The following is a 21,691-nucleotide window of genomic DNA, read 5'->3' as shown; positions in this document are numbered from 1 at the left end:
CAGGGTCTTGGTGAGACCACACCTGGAGTATTGCGTACAGTTTTGGTCTCCGAATCTGAGGAAGGACATTATTGTCATAGAGGGAGTGCAGAGAAGGTTCACCAGACTGATTCCTGGGATGTCAGGACTGTCTTATGAAGAAAGACTGGATAGACTTGGTTTATACTCTCTAGAATTTAGGAGATTGAGGGGGGATCTTATAGAAACTTACAAAATTCTTAAGGGGTTGGACAGGCTAGATGCAGGAAGATTGGTCCCGATGTTGGGGAAGTCCAGGACAAGGGGCAACAGCTTAAGGATAAGGGGGAAATCCTTTAAAACCGAGATGAGAATAACTTTTTTCACACAGAGAGTGGTGAATCTCTGGAACTCTCTGCCACAGAGGGTAGTTGAGGCAAGTTCATTGGCTATATTTAAGAGGGAGTTAGATGTGGCCCTTGTGGCTAAGGGGATCAGAGGGTATGGAGAGAAGGCAGGTACAGGATACTGAGTTGGATGATCAGCCATAATCATATTGAATGGTGGTGCAGGCTCGAAGGGCTGAATGGCCTACTCCTGCACCTAATTTCTATGTTTCTATCTATCCACCCTGCACTGATTCACACACCCCCTGACCCTATGGTGCTGGAAATGTCTTCAGAGCAAACATTGACTATGTTTAAAATCTTCACGTAGTCACTAACGTTACTCCGAAGTAAAATAGCAAGATTAAACGAAAACTTACCAGTTTGAAGTTTGATCTTTATTTTATGAGGAGTTACGATGAGGGATTACGTGAAGAACCCGTCAGCCCGCATGCGCGTCAACCTTCAATGTAGCGATGTGGAGTTACAGACAGGAAACATTGACCTGAAAAAAGTAACATTCGAGAAACTAGAACTACCAGCTGAGTTTTATGAGGAGGGGTTGGGAACGGAGGGCATGTAATCCCTCATCGAAACTCCTCATAAAATAAAGATCAAACTTCTAACTGGTAAGTTCTCATTTAATCTTACGCTTTTACTTCGGAGTCACGTTAGTGACTACGTGAAGATTTTAAAGCTCTGTGACTTCATGCCGTGGAAACATTCCATGCATCACACACTGCATAGTTGACCAACGGAGAGTGGACAAAAAAAGAGACGGTTTAGTCATGACATAAATGAAAACAAGTTGACAATTAAATGTACAAAGAAAAACAACAATTGTCACCTCTCTACTCGAGAGGGACTATAAACCCGAACTTAAAACTGAGTTCACAAACACACTCGGTCTGGCTAAAGGTTTATTATAGAACGTATGAAACGTTCGTTCTGAGGACCATCCTGCAGCCGATAGAATCTGGTCTAGCGGTACGTCCACCGGCCTGATGAACTTGCACTTGGCTTTCCCGCCCCAAGGGGTAGCCACAGTGCTGTCCATGGGTACCGAGCCCAAAGTCGCTGACTGTGGTATCAGCGACCGCGAAGGTGAAACGGACTGCCGCCCGCTGACCGCACTACCGCGGTCTTCCGAAGCGGTTCTCCCTGCAGCCCGTCGAGACTTCATCCTCACCTTATCCATCGTAGTCCGTTCTTGAGCTGTAACAAGAACGGAATACAAACGACCACAGACTAAGTTCAAGAACTTACCTGGAGGTCTTTTAAAACTTACCGCTGGTGGAGCGACGCGCCAACAGCCAGCCAGAGCGACATGCTTAGACATAATGACGCGCATGTGTGCTGACGGGTTCTTCACGTAGTCACTCACGTGACTCTGAAGTAAAATAACGGAATGCAATCAAATGTGTTTTAATTCCCAATGTTATTATTTGTTTTGACACCTTTAAACATATTATCAAAAGAACATTTGCTGCAGTTATGTCCTTTGGCCATCTCTTGTCAGTTAGTGTAATGTTTAATCTGTCAGATGGGTATAGTCGGTTTTAACAGCTATTATCATAAAATGCCTTTAGAAATTTCCTTGCAACCTGTATATTTTGTTATGGATAAATTATGTGGGAAGCCAGAGTGTTTCTGTGCCAATAGCAATAAAGACCCATGCTATGGCCATGTCATGGTAATTTTTGGTCCTTCACAGAAAACATGCTTGCATCAATCTGTAGTGTGCATGGTTAAGCATATATGTTACCATGGTCCAGGATTTATTGACACAGGTTGATCATATGCTGAATAATCCAACCACATTTTTGTTTGGAAGTGGAAAGAACTAATAGAAATTGCATTAATTGCAATGTGTAAAAATCTTGGATCTGATCTGGGCTCTCAGATCCACAATTCTAATATAAAATCCAGGACTATATTTCCAACCAGCTGCGCACACTAATTTACTTTATTGATGTTGGAAACAGTATCATGGTCCTTTTCCTCCCAAGAAATGGGCATAGCATTAACTGTTAGAACATCCACTTATGTATCAGAGAAGGCCATGTGTCAGATTTGTTTGTCAAAATGCCCATAAAGGCATGCAGAGCTGTAGTGATATTTTGATAAATATTTTAAATTGTAATTGATTTTACAGTAGCAAAAATGTTTTGTATTACTTGACAAAAAATCATTTTGCCTTATTCCAGATGCTTAAGTTCTATCTGCTAATATTGAAAATGGATTTTTAAAAATTGTGCATTATCCTTCCCAATTTGCTTTGTCGGTTTGGCTTGTTTGATGTCATATCTGAATTCATGGAAGCCTGATAACTGATGCCTGATAGCAACCAATTCAGATAAGGGAGTGCACTGTGGATACAAAGATGATTGGATGATTGTTGGTGGTTTTCTTCACAATCAGTAGAAAATGCCTCGGAATTGTCTGATCCCATAAAGTCAAATACAATCTCTCAGTGATTATAATTGGTCATAAGGTACACATTTACTAAACACCCTGATTATAACATATTCTGTGAAATATAAAACATTTAACATTTTCAGCGAATGGTCTGGTACAACGGATTGTTGAATGATTCGATTCTCGAATTGTACTCAAACGTATTGCAGACTTGCTGAAAAATGAACATCATGGCTTTTGTGAAATTTTAAATGCTCATTGGACTTGGTAAAATTCAAAAAACAAAATAGTGCAGAGGAAATTGGAGGAAACTATGTGAAACTGCTCGTTGTACTTGAGACAATTGGTTTATTTTTTTTGATTACCTATGGACCATCTCCTGTCTTTATCTGTCCTTTTGCTATCTTTAGACTTAACTTTTCCAGTAAGCCTAATTTTTTTGTGTTATCACCCTATCTGTCCCTTGCCAAGCCCCCTTCACCATTTCATTCTGTCCTTGACCCACAGTTTCTAGAGGTCTCCCAGAGAGTAAAGCTTCTTGAGTCCTGAACATTGCTATTTGCCACTGCTATCCCCACAAGCCAATTCCTTCACCCCCCCAGAGCCTGACAAATTAACTTTTAATTCTTTCAATTATGGATTCTGTGCAGCCCTTCGTTTGCTTAAATGTCACTATTATCACAGTGGTCCAAATCTTGCATCTTCGACCTCAACTCCTTCAGGTTTAGAGTCATGAGAAAGAAAATGAGATAAAGATGTAGTCTCTGATTAGTATCACATCGTCACATGGTGTTCCTCTGATGCAGATTGCTTTTTTTTTTTTAGGTTTATGTTAACCCATGATGTTGGTGCAAGTAATAATAAGATAAATTTGTATCTAGGTAGTAATCTTAAAGAGCTCAGGGTTATTCAAAATGTTTTGCAATTAGTGCAAGAGTTTGTAAGATGTGATACACGGTGAACAGGAGTTTTTTTCAGTTTTAGAGATACAGCATGGAAACAGGCCCTTTGACCCACCAGGTCCACACCGACCGGTAATCATTCCATACACAAGCACTTTCTTACACACTAGGGACAATTTCCAATCTTTAACAAAGCCAATGAACCTACAAACTTCCACATCTTTGGAGTGTGGGAGAAATCAGAGGCATCCGGGGGAAACCCACACGGTCACAGGGAGAACGTACAGACAATAAGTGCAGGAGCAGGCCATTCGGCCCTTTGAGCCAGCACCGCCATGCAATGTGATCATGGCTGATCATCCCCAATCAGTACCCCATTCCTGCCTTCTCCCCATATTGCCTGAGTGCTATCTTTAAGAGCACTATGTAACTCTCTCTTGAAAGTATCCAGAGAACCGGCCTCCACCGCCCTCTGAGGCAGAGAATTCCGCACACTCACAACTGTGAGAAAAAGTGTTTCCTCGTCTCTGTTCTAAATGCTTGCCCCTTATTTTTAAACTGTGACCCCCTACTCTGGACTCCCCCAACATCAGGAACATGTTTCCTGCCTCTAGCATGTCCAAATCCTTAATAATCTTATATCTCAATAAGAACTCTCTCATCCTTCTAAACACGAGAGTATATAAGCCCAGCCGCTCCATTCTCTCAGCATATGAAAGTCCTGCCATCCCGGGAATTAACCATGCAAACCTACGCTGCACTCCCTCAATTGCAAGAATGTCCTTCCTCAAATTAGGGGACCAAAACTGCACACAATACTCCAGGTGTGGTCTCACTAGGGCCCTATACAACTGCAGAAGGACCTCTTTGCTCCTATACTAAACTTATCTTTATTATAAACGCTGAAATGTCATTCGCTTTCTTCACTGCCTGCTGTACCTGCATGCTTACTTTCATTGACTGATGTACAAGGACCCCCAGATCCCGTTGTACTTCCCCATTTCCCAACTTGACACCATTTAGATAGTAATCTGCCTTCCTTGGCTACAAAAGTGGATAACCTCACATTTATCCACATTAAACTGCATCTGCCATGCATCTGCCCACTCACCCAACCTGTCCAAGTCGCACTGCATCCTCATAGAAACATAGAAAATAGGTGCAGGAGTAGGCCATTCGGCCCTTCGAGCCTGCACCGCCATTCGATATGATCATGGCTGATCATCCAACTCAGTATCCCATCCCTGCCTTTTCTCCATACCCCCTGATCCCTTTAGCCACAAGGGCCACATCTAACTCCCTCTTAAATATAGCCAATGAACTGGCCTCAACTAGAGTGCCAGAGAATTCCACAGATTCACCACTCTCTGTGTAAAAGAATGATTTTCTCATCTCGGTCCTAAAAGACTTCCCTCTTATCCTTAAACTGTGACCCCTAGTTCTGGACTTCCCCAACATCGGGAACAATCTTCCTGCGTCTAGCCTGTGCAACCCCTTAAGAATTTTGTAAGTTTCTATAAGATCCCCCCTCAATCTTCTAAATTCTAGTGAGTACAAGCCGAGTCTATCCAGTCTTTCTTCATATGAAAGTCCTGCCATCCCAGGAATCAGTCTGGTGAATCTTGTCTGTACTCCCTCTATGGCAAGAATGTCTTTCCTCAGATTAGGAGACCAAAACTGTATGTAATACTCCAGGTGTGGTCTCACCAAGACCCTGTAGAACTGCAGTAGAACCTACCTGCTCTTATACTCAAATCCTTTTGCTATGAATGCTAACATACCATTTGCTTTCTTCACTGCCTGCTGCACCTGCATTCCTACTTTCAATGGCTGGTGTACCATGACACCCAGGTCTCGTTGCATCTCCCCTTTTCCTAATCGGCCACCATTCAGATAATAGTCTACTTTCCTGTTTTTGCCACCAAAGTGGATAACCTCACATTTATCCACATTATACTGCATCTGCCATGCATTCGCCCACTCACCCAACCTATCCAAGTCACCTTGCAGCCTCCTAGCATCCTCCTCACATCTAACATTGCCCCCCAGCTTCGTGTCATCCGCAAACTTGGAGATGTTGCATTCAATTCCCTCATCCAGATAATTAATATATATTGTAAATAGCTGGGGTCCCAGCACTGAGCCTTGTGGTACCCCACTAGTCACTGCCTGCCATTCTGAAAAGGACCCGTTTACTCCTACTCTTTGCTTCCTGTCTGCCAACCAGTTCTCTATCCACATCAATATCGAACCTCCAATACCATGTGCTTTAAGTTTGTATGCTAATCTCTTATGTGGAACCTTGTCGAAAACCTTCTGAAAGTCCAGATATAACACATCCACTGGTTCTCCCTTATCCACTCTACTAGTTACATCCTCGAAAAATTCTATAAGATTCGTCAAGACATAATTTACCTTTCATAAATCCATGCTGACTTTGTCCAATGAATTCACCACTTTCCAAATGTGCTGCTATCCCATCTTAAATAACTGACTCCAGAATTTTCCCCACCACCGATGTTAGACTAACTGGTCTGTAATTCCCCGTTTTCTCTCTCCCTCCCTTTTTAAAAAGTGGGGTTACATTAGCTACCCTGCAGTCCTCAGGAACTACTCTAGAATCTAAAGAGTTTTGAAAAATTATCACTAATGCATCCACTCTTTCTGCGGCTACTTCCTTAAACGGCTACTCTTGAATGCAGCCTATCTGGCCCTGGGGATTTATCGGCCTTTAATCCATTCAATTTACCTAACACCACTTCCCGGCTAACCTAGATTTCGCTCAGTTCCTCCATCTCATTTAGCCCCCGGTCCCTTGCTATTTCCGGCAGATTATTTATGTCTTCCTTAGTGAAGACAGAACCAAATTAGTTATTCAATTGGTCTGCCATGTCCTTGTTCCCCATGATCAATTTGCCTGTTTCTTACTGCAAGGGACCTACATTTGTTTTAACTAATCTTTTCCTCTTCACATATCTATAAAAACGTTTGCAGTCAGTTTTTATGTTCCCTGCCAGTTTTCTTTCATAATCGATTTTCCCTTTCCTAATTAAACCTTTTGTGCTCCTCTGCTGGACTCTGAATTTCTCCCAGTCCTTTGGTAGGCTGCTTGTTCTGGCTAATTTGTACGCTTCATCTTTTGTTTTGATACTATCCCTGATTTCCCTTGTTATCCACGGATGCACTACCTTCCCTGATTTATTCTTTTGCCAAACTGGGATGAACACTTGTTGTAGTTCATCCATGCAGTTTTTAAATGCCTTCCATTGCATATCCACCGTCAACCCTTTAAGAATCATTTGCCAGTCTATCTTGGCCAATTCACGTCTCATACCCTCAAAGTCACCTTTCTTTAAGTTCAGGACCCTTGTTTCTGAATTAACAATGTCACTCTCCATCCTAATGAAGAACTCAATCATATTATGGTCACTCTTGCCCAAGGGGCCACGCACAACAAACCCTTCCTCATTACTCAATACCCAGTCTAGAATAGCCTGCTCTCTCGTTGGTTCCTCTACATGTTGGTTTAGAAAACTATCCCGCATACATTCCAAGAAATCCTCTTCCTCAGCACCCCTGCCAATTTGATTCACCCAATCTATATGTAGATTGAAGTCACCCATTATAATTGTTTTACCTCTCGTTGGTGCACGCATTTCTAATTTCCTGTTTGATGCCACCCCCAACTCCACTACTACTGTTAGGTGGCCGGTTCACAACTCCCACTAGCGTTTTCTGCCCCTTAGTGTTTCACAGCTCTACCCATAGCATCCTCCTCACAGTTCACACTGCCACCCAGCTTTGTGTCATCTGCAAATTTGTTAATGTTATTTTGAATCCGTTAATCTAAATCAATGATGTATATTGTAAATAGCTGCGGTCCCAGCACCGAGCCTTGCGGTACCCCACTAGTCACTGCCTGCCATTCTGAAAGGGACACGTTAATCCCTACTCTTTGTTTCCTGTCATCCAACCAATTTTGCATCCATATCAGCACTCTACCTCCAATACCATGTATCCTCATTTTGCCCACTAATCTCCTATGTAGGACCTTATCAAATGCTTTCTGAAAGTCCAGGTACACTACATCCACTGGCTCTCCCTTGTACATTTTCCTAGTTACATCCTCAAAGAATTCCAAAAGATTAATCAAGCATGATTTCCCCTTCGTAAATCCACGCTGACTCGGACCGATCCTGTTACTGCTATCCAAATGTGCCTCTATTTCATCTTTTATAATTGACTCCAGCATCTTCCCCACCACTGATATCAGGCTAACTGGTCTGATTCCCTGTTTTCTCTCTCCCGCCTTTCTTTAAAAAGTGGGATAACATTAGCTACCCTCCAATCCACAGGAACTGATCCTCAATCTATAGAACATTGGCAAATTATCACCAATGCGTCCACGATTTCTAGTGCCACTTCCTTAAGTACCCTGGGATGTAGGTCATCAGGCCCTGGGGATTTATCAGCCTTCAGTCCCATCAGTCTACCCAACACCATTTCCTGCCTAATGTGGATTTCCTTCAGTTCCTCCGTCACCCCAGATCCTCTGGTCACTAGTATATCAAGAAGATTGTTTGTGCCCTCCTTAGTGAAGACGGATCCAAAGTACCTGTTCAACTCATCTGTACAGACAGCATCTGTGGTCAGGATCGAACCCAGGTCTCTGGTGCTGTTAGGCAGCAACTCTACCGCTCTGCCACCCTGTAGATAAGGGAGTGCACTCTGGGAACCAAGATTGAGTTTTTTTTATTCACCCCATATCATTGAAGGATAACAGGGGTCTTGTGGCGAAGCAATTGGTTCCTATGAGCAACACATGTATTGCAGTAAAAAGTATTCAACTGCAGGGTGAAACGTTCCCAACAAGAAGTAGGAACAGAGTGTGCAGAACGGTAGTGGTAAGCACGGTGTGTGGAGCCAACAGTAAATTGCAGAGACTGGCAGAAAAACATGGGAACGGTAGACTTCTGTTTGGGTTCCAGTAATGATTTTAAAAAAATCTATTTGTCTTTTCTCTTTCTGCTTCCCCGTGTTGCTAATTCTGTTTGTGTGTGTTCTTGGCAGTTTAATCGTATAACTTACAAGCCTCTTGGCATTGGTTGTCCATCATATTCATTCTTGGAATGTAGTGTCTTTCCATACTGGCCAGGATTTATTTAGTTGGATAATGAATGTTCATTGCTGAAAAGCTTATTTCCCAAGACTCCAATTTTTAAAAATAATAAATGGGTAACTTCAAGAAATATAAAATTTGCACATTTTAATGAGCCTCATTTTTGTTGTGTGTTTTTTTTACTTTAGCCTTCTTTACTGCAGGGTGCTGGTGACTAATGTCGAATTCCTGGATACTTCAAACCAGTCCAAGGGGGCTGCCATGTCCCTCACTCCTTAGAACATAGAACAGTACAGCACAGGGACAAGACCCTCGGCTCACAATGTCTGTGTGGAACATAATGCAAGACAAGTCAAGAGAGTTTATTGTCATGTGTCCCAGATAGGACAATGAAATTCTTGCTTGCTGCAGCACAACAGAATATTGTAAGCAAAAATACAGAACAGTACAGTTCAATACACACATAAATAAGCAGATAAAGTGCAATAGGCTGTTACAGTTCAGAGTCTGTTTGTTGGCGAGGTTAATAGCCTGATGGCTGTGGGGAAGCAGCTGTTCCTGAACCTGGATGTAACAGATTTCAGGCTCCTGTACTTTCCGCCCGATAGTAGCGGAGAGGTGCGTGCGTGTGCGTGCGTGCGTGTGTGGTTTCCTTGAAAAAACCGACGTTCTAACGGTTACATTTTGACATATTCCGATAGAGATGTATGCCATCATGTCAAATATCGCCTCATCTGAAAATTTGATGCTTGATGCAATATTTGCCGAGTTTTTAATGAAAATGTCCGCAAATGTGCAGAGACCTGGAACAAATCAATTTTTTCCACTTTGAGCCCTGCATTGTTGCTAGCCAAGTACACTCACTTCTGCTCGCCTGAGCAAGTGCAAATCCATTTTAAAAAAATTAGAAATGAGGGAGGCTGAATAAGGTGAAATGAGCAGCCCCTGCACAATTGTCGGCTATGGGTGAGTGCTGGAATTAGGCAATGGGCTGTGTTGGGGGACCAGGCCTCCCGTGTGACAGGGACCCCACTTGCCCATGTCTCCTTTAAACTTTGCTCCACTAACCTTAAAGCTATTCCCTATGGTCTTTGATATTTCAATGATACTGTATTGTTACATGTACCTAGATATATTGAAATGCTTTATTTTGCATACAATCTTGTAAAATCATACAACAGGTATTATCCCTGCATGATACCTTCCAGATAAAGATTCTGACTATCTGCGTTCTGGACCTCATAATTTATCTTTTAGACTTCTATCAGGTTTCCTTTCAACATCTGGTGTTCTCGAGAAAACTGATTTTGTCCAAACTCTCCTTATGGTTCACTATATTGCCAATTTAATTCTCATCCTCTCTTTTCCTTTTTCGTCCGGTTTTGTTTCTCCCTTGCTCTTGGCTCACTGTCCAGTGAATGAGTTCTCTAACCACGTAAACCAACTTTGATGCATGGTAGTGAAAAAACAAGAAACTGCAGATGCTGGTTTACAAAGAAGACACAAAGTGTTGGAGTAACTTAGCAGGTCGGGCAGTATCTCTGGAGAACATGGATAGGTGATGTTTCGGGTCGGGACCAATCTTCAGACTGCCGTGGTGAATCTGAAGAATCAGCATCTGTGGCCTTGAGGCCAAACATAATCGGCAGAAATATAAATTGTAAAATCTGGCATGGTGATTAAAACATGCAAAGCCTGCACCAGGTCTGAAGAAGAGTCCTGACCCGAAACGTCACCTATCCATGTCCTCTGGGAATGATGCCTAACTGTGTGAAAAGTAAATGAAATTGTTAATTTTTCAAAATGACACGTTTTAACTTAAAATACATTTCTGCTAATAACTTAGTTCAGAGATATAGCGTGGAAACGGGCCCTTCAGCCCACCGAGTCTGCACCAATCAGCAATCGCCCGTACGCCTGTTTTATCCTACATGCTATGGAAGCCAATTAACCTACAAACCTGCATGCCTTTGGAATGTGGGAGGAAACCCGCATGGTCACAGGGAGAACATACAAACTCCGTACAGGCAGCACCCGCAGTCAGGATCGAAGCCGGGTCTCGAGCAGCAACTTAACCACTGTGCTGCCTCATTGATGTCATTGTTCATCTGTGCTTTTCCCTAGAACTAGTTAATCTGTCAGGAAAATGAGCTTGTTCCAAAGGGAGAGCTGTTATTGGGGACATGTAGATACATGCACTGTATGTGCTGTGTGCATGCTTGTGCATGTATTTTTTATTTTTTGTATCTAAATTAATCGCATCATTAAACTACTGTAATAAAGCTAGCTTCATAAGATCATAAGTGGTAGGAGCAGAATTAGGTCATTCGGTCCCTCAAGTCTACTCTGCCATTCAACCATGGCTGATCTATTTCTCCCTGCTAACCCCATTCTCCTGCTTTCTCCCCATAACTTCTGACACCTGTACTAATCAAGAATCTATCTATCTCTGCCTTAAATATATCCACTGACCTAGCCTCCACAGCCTTCTGTGGCTAAGAATTCCACAGATTCACCACCCTCTGACAAAATAAATTCAGCCTCATCTCTAGTCCGAAACTCTCCTACTAGTGGATATATCCTCTCCACATCCAATCTATCCAAGCCTTTCACTATTCTGTACGTCTCATGAGGTCTCCCCTCATTCTTCTAAACTCCAGCAAGTACAGGCCCAGTGCTGACAAAAGCTCAACATAAGTTATGTTAACTACCTGGGGATCATCTTGTAAACTTCCTCTGGACCCTCTGTGGAGCCAGCATATCCTTCCAAAGATTTGGTGCCCAAAATTGCTAACAATATTCCGTATCGGCCTCATCAGCACCTTTTAGACCCTCTGCATGACATCCCTGTTTTTGTATACCACCCCCCTTGAAATAAATGCTTGCATTGCGTTTGCTTGCTTTACTACCAATTTGACTTGCAGATTAACTTTTTGGGAGTCCTGCACTAGCACTCCCAAGTCCCTTTGCACCTCTGAATTCTGGTTTCTCTCTCCACCTAGAAAATAATCTACGGCTTTGTTCCAACTACCAAAATGCATGACAACGCTTTGCTCCACTGTATTCCGTCTACCACTTCTCTGCCCCATCTCCCAACCTGTCCAAGTCCTTCTGCAGAGTCCCTGCTTTCTGTACACTACCTACTCCACACCTATTTTAGGTTTATCCACAGATTTGGCCACAAAGCCGCCAGTCCCCTCATCCAAATCATTCATATACAACGTGAAGAGCAGCGGTCCCAGTGCCGAGCCCTGCGGAACTCTTGCTAGTCACTGGCAGCCAACCAGAAAAAGCCTCCTTTATTGCCACTCTTTGCCTTCTGCCGACTAGCTTCTGTCTTAAAAGGCCTAAAAGGAAGATAAGATAGGTTGCATTTTAAGACTGTGGTGGAAGAAGAAAGGAAAGTGGACCATTGATGGGTCTGAGGATCATGTCCAGATGGCATCCCTTCATTTAGATTGGTTTCTATCAGAGCTTGGTATCATAGCCAAATTGGCATTGCATCACTGCAGGAATTCTGTTAACTCTATTTGTCTTGCCTTTACCCATGTTTTTGATAATGACTTTTCTTTTTGATGCGTGTCACAACTGCTGTTTTGTTAATATTATTTCATTCCTGGTGTACAAATTCTGGTGCAGTTAAGTTTGACACTGCCTGACCAGCTAAGTTACTCCAGCACTTTGTATTTTCTTGATATTTTTTTAAGGGAGTGAATGCTGGGTCTAGGACAAATACCATAAAATTGTGGTTCCCCACGTCCCCTTCCTTTTAGAGACTATAATATATAAGGTAACTGCTTTTCTTGAAATGTCCTCAGTTATTTTCTTTTGTAAACTTTTCATGTGCTAGAGAGAAGCTCACTTGCTGATGTTACACGGTGTGTAAAAACCTGCTACCTCGGCTGCAAGGCTCAAATCACTTTTATTGAGCGGAACTTGAAACTTGTGCTTTCATTTACAGTTCACTGATGTTGTAGAGTAGCTATAGCCCTCTGGGATTAAGGCAATGGGGTTTGAAATGTAGCTTGGGATAGGTCTGTTTAACAGTAGCTGAAATCTGAGGTTGAGGCAATATTGCAGGCTGAATATGGCTCCAGTTGATACTCCAGTTTGGAAGGACTATCCGTTTTATATATTATATGCATATTTGTATATATGTATGAAAAAACTATTCTTTCTCACCCCACTCCACAGTTTCAGCCTTTGTGTGATGACAACAAAATATTCTGAATTATTTTATTAAAGAAGGGATTTGGGTGTAATGTGGAAACTCATGATGTGGGGAAAGTTGGTTGGAAGATTGACAATCTCTCAATTTTCCCTATCTATAATATTTCAAGTTTGGCTTTATGTCGTGAAAGAAACCTAAATATTCTGTGACACCTGTTGCTATTCTTGCTATTGAGGGAGTGCAGCATAGGCTTACAAGGATAATTCCTGGGATGGCGGGACTGTCGTATGCTGAGAGAATGGAGAAGCTGGGCTTGTACGCCATGGAGTTTAGAAGGATGAGATGGGATCTTATTGAAACATATAAGATGTTCCCGATGTTGGGGGAATCCAGAACCAGGGGCCACAGTTTTTTAGAATAAGGGGTAAGCCATTTAGAACGGAGACGAGGAAACGCCTTTTTTCACAGAGAGTTGTGAATCTGTGGAATTTTCTGCCTCAGAGAGCGGTGGAGGCCGGTTCTCAATGCTTTCAAGAGAGAGCTAGATAGGGCTCTTAAAGATAGCGGAGTCAGGGGATATGGGGAGAAGGCAGGACTAGGGTTCTAATTGGGGATGATCACATTGAATGGCGGTTCTGGCTTGAAGGGCTGAATGTCCTACTCCTGCACCTTTTGTCTATTATCTATTATATTTGATCCGCAGAAGTAAGATTGTGTCCGAAGAAGTGTCCTGACCTAAAAAGTTGCTTATGTTCTCCAGAGATGCTCCCTGACTCGTCAGATTACTCCAGCACCTTGTGCTGTTTGGTAAACTAGCATCTGCTCAATCAGGGGCTGGCAACCTTGTTCTGCATAGGGGCCAGGAAGAATGTCTGAGTGGATGGGGGGCCACATCTATCACGTGTACACATGGATCCCACCCACATCCTGCCCCAGATTGCAGGCATCAAATCGCGTGTTCACATAGATCCTGCCCTTCGAGGACGCCACCCGGAGCACTGGCCCCTAGTTACGGGCGCTCACGAACATGGCGTACCTACGGGCCATTGCCTTGACTCTGTCCTGAAGGCGATGGCTCGTACTCACACTCACTCGGCCCCGACCTATTGATAACCCCGATCCCGACAGTGAAGCCCAGACGCAGAAGGTGTGCGGTCGTGCCGGCGGCTCTGCGCAGGATGTGGTGCAGCCAGAGCTCGGCGCTCGGTGGCACCGCCATTGCGGCCGCCAACGCAGGCCTCCTTGCGTCATCATACCTGGGTCCGGTAGGTACCGGAGATAATGGAAGATGATGGGCCGGATGATTACAGAAAAAAATAAACGCCCGCGGGCCGGATGATTTTGGGTGACGGCCGCATTCGGCCCGGGGGCTGTAGGTTGCCGACCCCTGTGCTAGATCCTTATGTCTACACTTTATTGTACTTTTTTTGCTGTTTTGTTGAAGCAACTCTATACATTGGGTGTCAATCCACAAGGACAGATTTTAGAGTCTGCAGTTAGCCTGTGTTTGCACTGTCCAGATTACTTTGTCGTGACAGAGCTGGTAACTATGTGAATGCTGACATAGACTTCGGAGAGGATTCCCAAGGTTCTTCCCAAATCAACTGATAATACCTTTGATTCTAACATAAAATACTGGAAAGTGTGGCACTAAGGTGCAGTGTCCCATTTTTTTCCCTGCAGCACAATTTGAGGCTTGATAGGTAACTTTGGTGATATTTCTGAGCGAATAAAACATTTAGGCTTTTGTACGTCTGTGCCAACAGCTCTGCTGTCGTCATCTATTTTGAGTGTTAAAGGTTGAATGTGCACTCATCTGCTTGACAGGATATGTTCATTATTGCGGGTATGCATTTTTGACGGATGAGCAAAAATGCATTTTGATGCAGCCTGACCTAGCTGCCAGTCCTCTGCGAGTTCTCTTTCTTTTAGCACAAGCTCTGAGTGAGCACGTCCCATTGAGTAGTTTATTGGTGGAATGAATGGGGGTGGAATAAATCAGGTGGGCCATTACTAATACTGAGCAACTTGATGTTGCAAAAAACAATTTGAGTCAATTGTTGGCTTTTCATCTGTCAGTCTCCTTTTCCTCTTTGCTCAATCTGCTGGACCTGCGGTCCTGTAAACCCCCGTGGAGACTGAAGCTGAAGTGGCTGGAACGAGGGGAGTCCAGTCAGAGGCTCAGTAGTAGTTAGATGAAATGCAGCAATGAGGTATTTATTACCCGAGGAGCTATAGCTGAGGTGGTTTGGATGATTTAAAGCAAATAGACTGCAGTACGTTTCAGTCAATTTGCACAGAGAATAACAGCTTTAATTGAAAGAGGCAAAAGCAAACAATTGCAACCTCTGCTGACAAAGCTGGCTAATTTCCCCAGAAACATATGGTTGGTGGAGGAAAGTTGTATCTAGATTATGTCCATAAAAATAATTGTAAGCATGTCAAACCAGTGTGGGAGGCAGGAAGGATGAGCAGCATTGTGGGTTAGCTGGTGGAGCTGCTGGCTCACGGTGCTAGTGAATTCAGTCCTGACCTTGGTAATGACTGTACCGAGTTTGCTCATTTTTCATGTCACTACATAGGTTTCCCCCAGGTGTTCTAGTTTTCTCCTGTGAAGCAGTGGCACAGAGCTGTCCAGCATGGAAACTGGTTCCAAGGCCCACCTTGTCTCTGCTAAACAAGTTGGCACATTAGACAAGTCCCATTTGTCTGCATTTTACCTTTCGCTCTCCAATCAGAATAATACCCCTACGCACATACCCGTTGTCTCCTTCCTCCAAGCCCTAATTGGCGAGCCCACCTTGGATTCCATAATCTCATCTTCTAGACAAACCTACCATGTGAGACCTTGCTGAAGACCATTTAGACAACATCTAGTGCCCTGCCCTCACCAACCCTCTTAGTTATCTCTTTTAAAAAAAAAAAAAAAACTCGATCACAATTGTGAGATACGATTTCTGAAGCACAAAGCCATGTTGACTATCCCTCATCGGTCTGTGCCGATCCAAAAACGGGTAAATCCTCTCCCTCGGGATCCCCTCGTACAACTTATCCACAATTGACATCAATCTCACCACCCTCTAGTTCTTTGGCTTATCCTTGCTGCCCTCCTTGAAAGTAAGCATGAGGGTACAGCAGGCAATGAAGAAAGCGAATGGCATGCTGGCCTTCATAAGATGAGGAGTTGAGTATAGGAGCAAATAAGTCCTTCTGTAGTTGTACAGGGTCCTAGTGAGACCACACCTGGAGTATTGTGTGCAGTTTTGAGGAAGGATATTCTTGCTATTGAGGGAGTGCAGGGTACGTTTACAAGGTTAATTCCCGGGATGGCGGAAATGTCATAAGCTGAGAGAATGGAACGGCTGGGCTTGTATACTCTGGGGTTTAGAAGGATGAGAGGGGATCTTATTGAAACATATAAGATTATTAAGGGTTTGGACATGCTAGAGACAGGAACCATGTTTCTGATGTTGGGGGAGTCCACTATTTAAGAATAAGAGGTAAGCAATTTAGAACGGAGATGAGGAAACACTTTTTCACACAGAGTTGTGAGTCTGTGCAATTCTTTGCCTCAGAGGGCGGTGGTGGCCGGTTCTCTGGATACTTTCAAGAGAGAGCTAGATAGGGCTCTTAATAATAGCGGAGCCAGGGGATATGGGGAGAAGGCTGGAACGGGGTACTGATTGGGGATAATCAGCCATGATCACATTGAATGGTGGTGCTGCCTCGAAGGGCTGAATGGCCTACTCCTGCACCTATTGCCTACTGTCTATTGTCTACCACATAAATAGTACATGTGTGTGTCTCCGCCACGTGGTTTAAACCTGTGCTCACTAGTTTTAAACTCCCATGCCCGAGGAAAATAACAGTGACTATTCACCTTTCTGTTCTCTTCATGAATTCATCTACCTCTAATCAGGCCACCAGGGAAATAAAAGGCCCACCTATCCAATCTCTCCACATAACTTGAGCCCTTCAGTCCCGGCAGTATCCATGTGAATCTTTTGTGGTCATGTTGTGGAAGATCCTTGGCAACATTGTGGCTAAGTCTGCAATGTACCGACTGATTTTGGATATAGACCACTGAAAAACAATAACAAACAAATGCAACTAAATATAACGGAATGAAAGATGAGAAAATGTTCAATGGCAATAGTATATTTGTTTTGTGTATTTACTTAACGGCAATGTTATTATTGACTGAGTGTCTGAAATGTTTTTTAATGAAGATGTTCCAGTGATATTAGAGTTAATGATGTCATGTAAATCGGAATAGTAACTTGGCTGTATTAACTAAAAATGAAATCAATTTCTGGAAAGTATAAAAATGGAGATGAAATCTTGCCGCTGCTTAAACAGAGTGGAGAGTTGGAAGTCAGAGACTTTGCAGAGAAATCCAACTTGGAGATGATATACCAGAAATGGACAGGGAGTTGTTGGAGTAGGGAAATTATGAATTTAGGCATTACACAAGAAATTTACTGGTTCTGAGGTGCGATTACTTTTTTTAATTTGTTTTTATTTCCACAATTGAACTTGTTGTCCAGAATAGCTGAGCCACTGATAATAAAACCCCATAACCAATATGCATTACTTCCTGATCATTTATGATCAGTTGTATCTGTTGAAACCTAGTGGGTGGCATAAATAATAATGTTGCGTCTCAAAATTACTTGACTTGAGGCGAGGAGGTAAAAAGGCAAACTTAAAAAAACTTCAATTATGAAGCATGATATATGAAGAAGCTTTATAAGTATTTACAGAGGTTTTGTTGTGTTATGAATTTGTTACTTTCTTGTATTGATGATATCATATTAATCATTAATTACTCTGGTCTGACTTTATTCAGCCTGTCCCATCTCTTCATGTTTCTTATGGAATAAGCAATAATTTAAAAAAAATCGTTTGCTTTTGTATTTCTTTTTTTCAAATTGGGGAGTAGTGTAGAATTGCTCCTTTTTTCTACCCTTTATTTTTTTTACTTTAAAATTCTTTACTTTGACAGAATGTAGGCAGCCATTGCAAAACAAGGCATTAGTGCAAAAAAGGCATCCTGAGTAAACAATTCCACGGTGTGTATGTTCCGTTGCTGAGGCAGGATTTACGTTATGCTGGGTTGGTGGGGGATCCTTGATGATGGATGCTGCTTCCTTCTTGATGCAGCACTTCATGTAGATGCTTTCAATGGTGGGGAGGGTAATGCACATGATGGACTGGGATGGGGTCACCACGATATGCAGCTGCTTGTATTCCTGTGCTTTGCGATTGATGAATCAGTCCATAATGCAGCTAGACAGGATTCTTTCTGCAGTGCAGCTGTAGAGGGTTTGTTAGGATATTCAGCGATATGCAGAATCTCTTGAAACGTGAAAGAAAGAAGAGGTGTTGGTTCACTTTTTTTGGTGAATACTTCTTTGTTCTAGCCCCAGAGCAGATCAATGGAGATGTTAACACATAGTAATTGGAAGCTGTTAGCTCTCTCTATCACCAACCTACCAAAGAACAACCCGCTGAAAGACACAAAATGCTGGAGTAATTCAGCGGGTCAGGCAGCATCTCTGGAGAAAAGGAATAGGTGATGTTTTGGTTTGAGACTTTTCTTTAGATTGAGAGTCGGGGGAGAGGGAAATTAGAGGTATGAAAAGGAACAGAACTAAAGAACCATCTCCTCAAAGAAAAGCTGCAAGTGGTCCCCCAATTTCTCCTTTCTGAAGTCAACGAATAGTTCTTTAATTTTGTTAATGTTGAATGTTGTTGTTGCAGCACCACTCAACCAGGTGTTCTGTCTCTCTCCTATATGCTGACTCATCTGCACCTGTGATTTAACCAACAACAGTGCAGTCTTTGACAAATTTGTAGATGACATTGGACCTGTGGTCAACCGCACAGTCATGGGTGTAAAGGGAGTAGAGTGGTGGCCAAGTACGCAGCCCAGTGGTGTACCCCTGTTGATGGTCAATGAGGAGGAGGTATTATGGATCTGCATTGATTGATGTCCGTCAGTGACGACAGAGGCCAGATCTTGGAGTTTGGTGATGAGTTTGAAGAGGATGATTGTACTTTTGACCTTCCTCCTAAACAAGAGGATAAAGTAGGTGTTTATGTTGGTGGACCAGTTGGTAGAATCCTGGATTAATGATTCGGGGGCATGAGTTGAAATCCTGGAGACACAAGCCTGACCTGCTGAGTTCCTCCAGCTCTGCGTATTTTGCTCAAGATTCAATTTCCATATGTTTCCAGAGAATGGGCTAGAGAACCCAAATTTGGTTAAATAAATCTGGAATTAGGTAAAAAACAGTGTCAGTAGCAGAGTCCACAGAAGTACAGTGTTGACATAAAATTCAATATGGTTCCGTAATGTTCTTTATGCATTTCTGGTGTAAGCATCGTCGGTGGGGGCGCTGCGAGTCGGCTGCCCTGCCAGCAGTGTGTTCATTATTTCGAGTTTTTTTTGGTGTGTCTAAATGTCAGTTTTGGTGTCTCTTGGTGTGTCTAGTGTTGGAGGTGGTGAGGGGGTAAAGGGGGGGATCCGCTTTCGGTCGCCTCCTCGACGGAGAGGGGACCTTATCCATGTCGCCTCCCTCGCCGCCTAACAGCATGGATTGGAGCGGCCTTTCCCGGAGTGGCCCAGAGCTTCAGCTGCGGGCGCAGCGTCGACTTTTCCATCGCGGAGCGGGCAAATCCTTGCCGGGGGTTGCCAGAGAGGAGTTCTCCGATCGCTGAGCTGGTGACTTTGGCATCATGGGGCCGTGGTCTGCGGAGCTTCTAGCCGCGGGCGTGGCGTGGACTTACCATCCGTAGTCTGGGATCTCTTGCCGGGGATCACCGGAGAAGATCTCCGACCGCCGTCCTGCGACCTATAACATCCTGAAGTTGCGGTCTCCGGTAGCAAAGTGCCGATTCGGGCACTCCAAGCCATGGAATGTGTTTGACCGTCCAAACGTCGGAGGTTTGATCATCCCGACGAGAGGGCCTGGACATCGGGCCGTCCGTAGCTGCACTACGGAGGATTTATGGCCCCGACCACGGATGAACAAAGGAGGAGGACTAACTGACACTGTTGCCTTCCACCACAATGAAGAATGCTGTGGTGGATGTTTGTGTTAAATTTTATTGTGCATTGTGTGTTCTTTTTAAGTGTATTGCTGCTGGCAAATTCATTTAACTGCACCTTCGGGTGTGACGAATAAAATTGACTTTGGCTTTAAGCCTGACTCCAGATTTTGGCATTGTGGTTGATCACCTCGCTGCCCTGTGTAATGACCAAGGCTCTCAATTCAAATGCAGGTAACACATTTATGTTTTGCCAATAGTACCCACTTACAATAAATGAATAAAAAGATAGGTTGTCATTTTCTATTTATTTCCCTTGGGAATTCAAACACCAGTTTTTCTCGTTCTTTCCGAATGTTAATGCTTTCTCCACTTGTTTTGTGTTGCCTCCCTTCATTTGCATTGCTGTTTAAGAAGTGCCCATGCATTATTTGAATGTTTCCATTGCTAAGTTGGTAGTTCTGTTTTCTCTTTTTCTCCATTGAGTATGAGCTGATATTATTCATTTTCCAACACTGCTTCCTTCTCCCACATTTCTTTATTTAAATACGTGGTTACATATTTTAATTAAGTTTATACTTCAATCCTGTTGCTGTTTGATTCTTTCCAAATACTTTTTCGTAAATTCAATCCTTGATTCATGGCTTGATTTTTGTAATCGATCTCTTTTTAAAGCACATGGCTTGGATGTTAATCATGGGACCACTAATAGGGTGGCGTAGTGGTATAATTTTCCGGTTTCCTCCCACACCAAAGACGTACAGGTTTGTAGGTGAATTGGCTTTGGTAAATTAACCCTAGTGTGTAGGATAGTGTTAGTGTGCGGGGATTGCTGCTCGGCACTGACTCGGTGGGCCGAAGGGCTTGTTTCCGTGCTCTATCTCTAAACTAATAGTTTCAAAGTTATCAACCACTCCCTTTAATGCACTGGGAACATGAAGAAATGGAAATTGAACAAAACACAGCGCTGGAGGAACTCAGCAGATCAGGCATCTGTCTCCTCTCGCTTTTGTCACATACTCCACCCATCTGTCAACCAAATCCCCTTCACCTGTATCCACTTGTCACTTTCCAGGTTTTATTGCACCCCCATCTCTTTTCCAGCTTTCTCCCTACTGACTCTAATTGATCTGAAGTGGTGTCCCAACCGGAAACATTGTCTACCTGTTCTGTGTAAGGATGCTGTCTGACCTGCTGAGTTAGTTCAGGACTTTGTTTTTCAATCAAAATATCATTGGTGCATTCTTGAGCTTTGATATTTGGTTGCTTTTCCTATCCCTGTATTCTTGTGAGCCAAAACGATAGATCCATTCACCTAATATCTTCAGCATTCAAAACATCTTCGACTACTACAATGAAGTTCAAAGGATTATATTAATCCTTAAATTGACCTCTCATCACGGCTAATGTTATAACTTATTATTTATCTAACCCCTTGGTGGTTTTGTACTGCTTTAGTTTAGAGACACACCACAGAAATAGGCCCTTTGGCCTACCGAGTTCGCACTCCGCGCCGACCAGCAATCCCTGCACACTAGCACCATCCTACACACGAGGGACAATATGCACTTATACCCAGCTGATTAACCTACATACCAGTACGTCTTTGGAGCGTGGGAGGAAACCAATGTTCTTGGAGAAAACCTACTCTGTCACAGAGGGAATGTACAAACTCCGTACAGAC

General features: G+C 43.2%; 1 protein-coding gene across 11 annotated transcripts in view; it reads left to right on the top strand.

Annotated features, from left to right (window-relative positions):
* The window catches only part of LOC129695798 (casein kinase I), a 207,850-nt gene that overhangs the window by 39,370 nt on the left and 146,789 nt on the right, over window positions 1-21,691 (top strand). The gene's annotated exons all lie outside the window — the stretch shown is intronic.

This window comes from Leucoraja erinacea, chromosome 3, assembly GCF_028641065.1.
Source record: "Leucoraja erinacea ecotype New England chromosome 3, Leri_hhj_1, whole genome shotgun sequence".
Taxonomy (NCBI): Eukaryota; Metazoa; Chordata; class Chondrichthyes; order Rajiformes; family Rajidae; genus Leucoraja; species Leucoraja erinaceus.
Note: the sequence above shows the minus strand (reverse complement) of the source record. Positions and strands in the feature narration are given on the sequence as shown.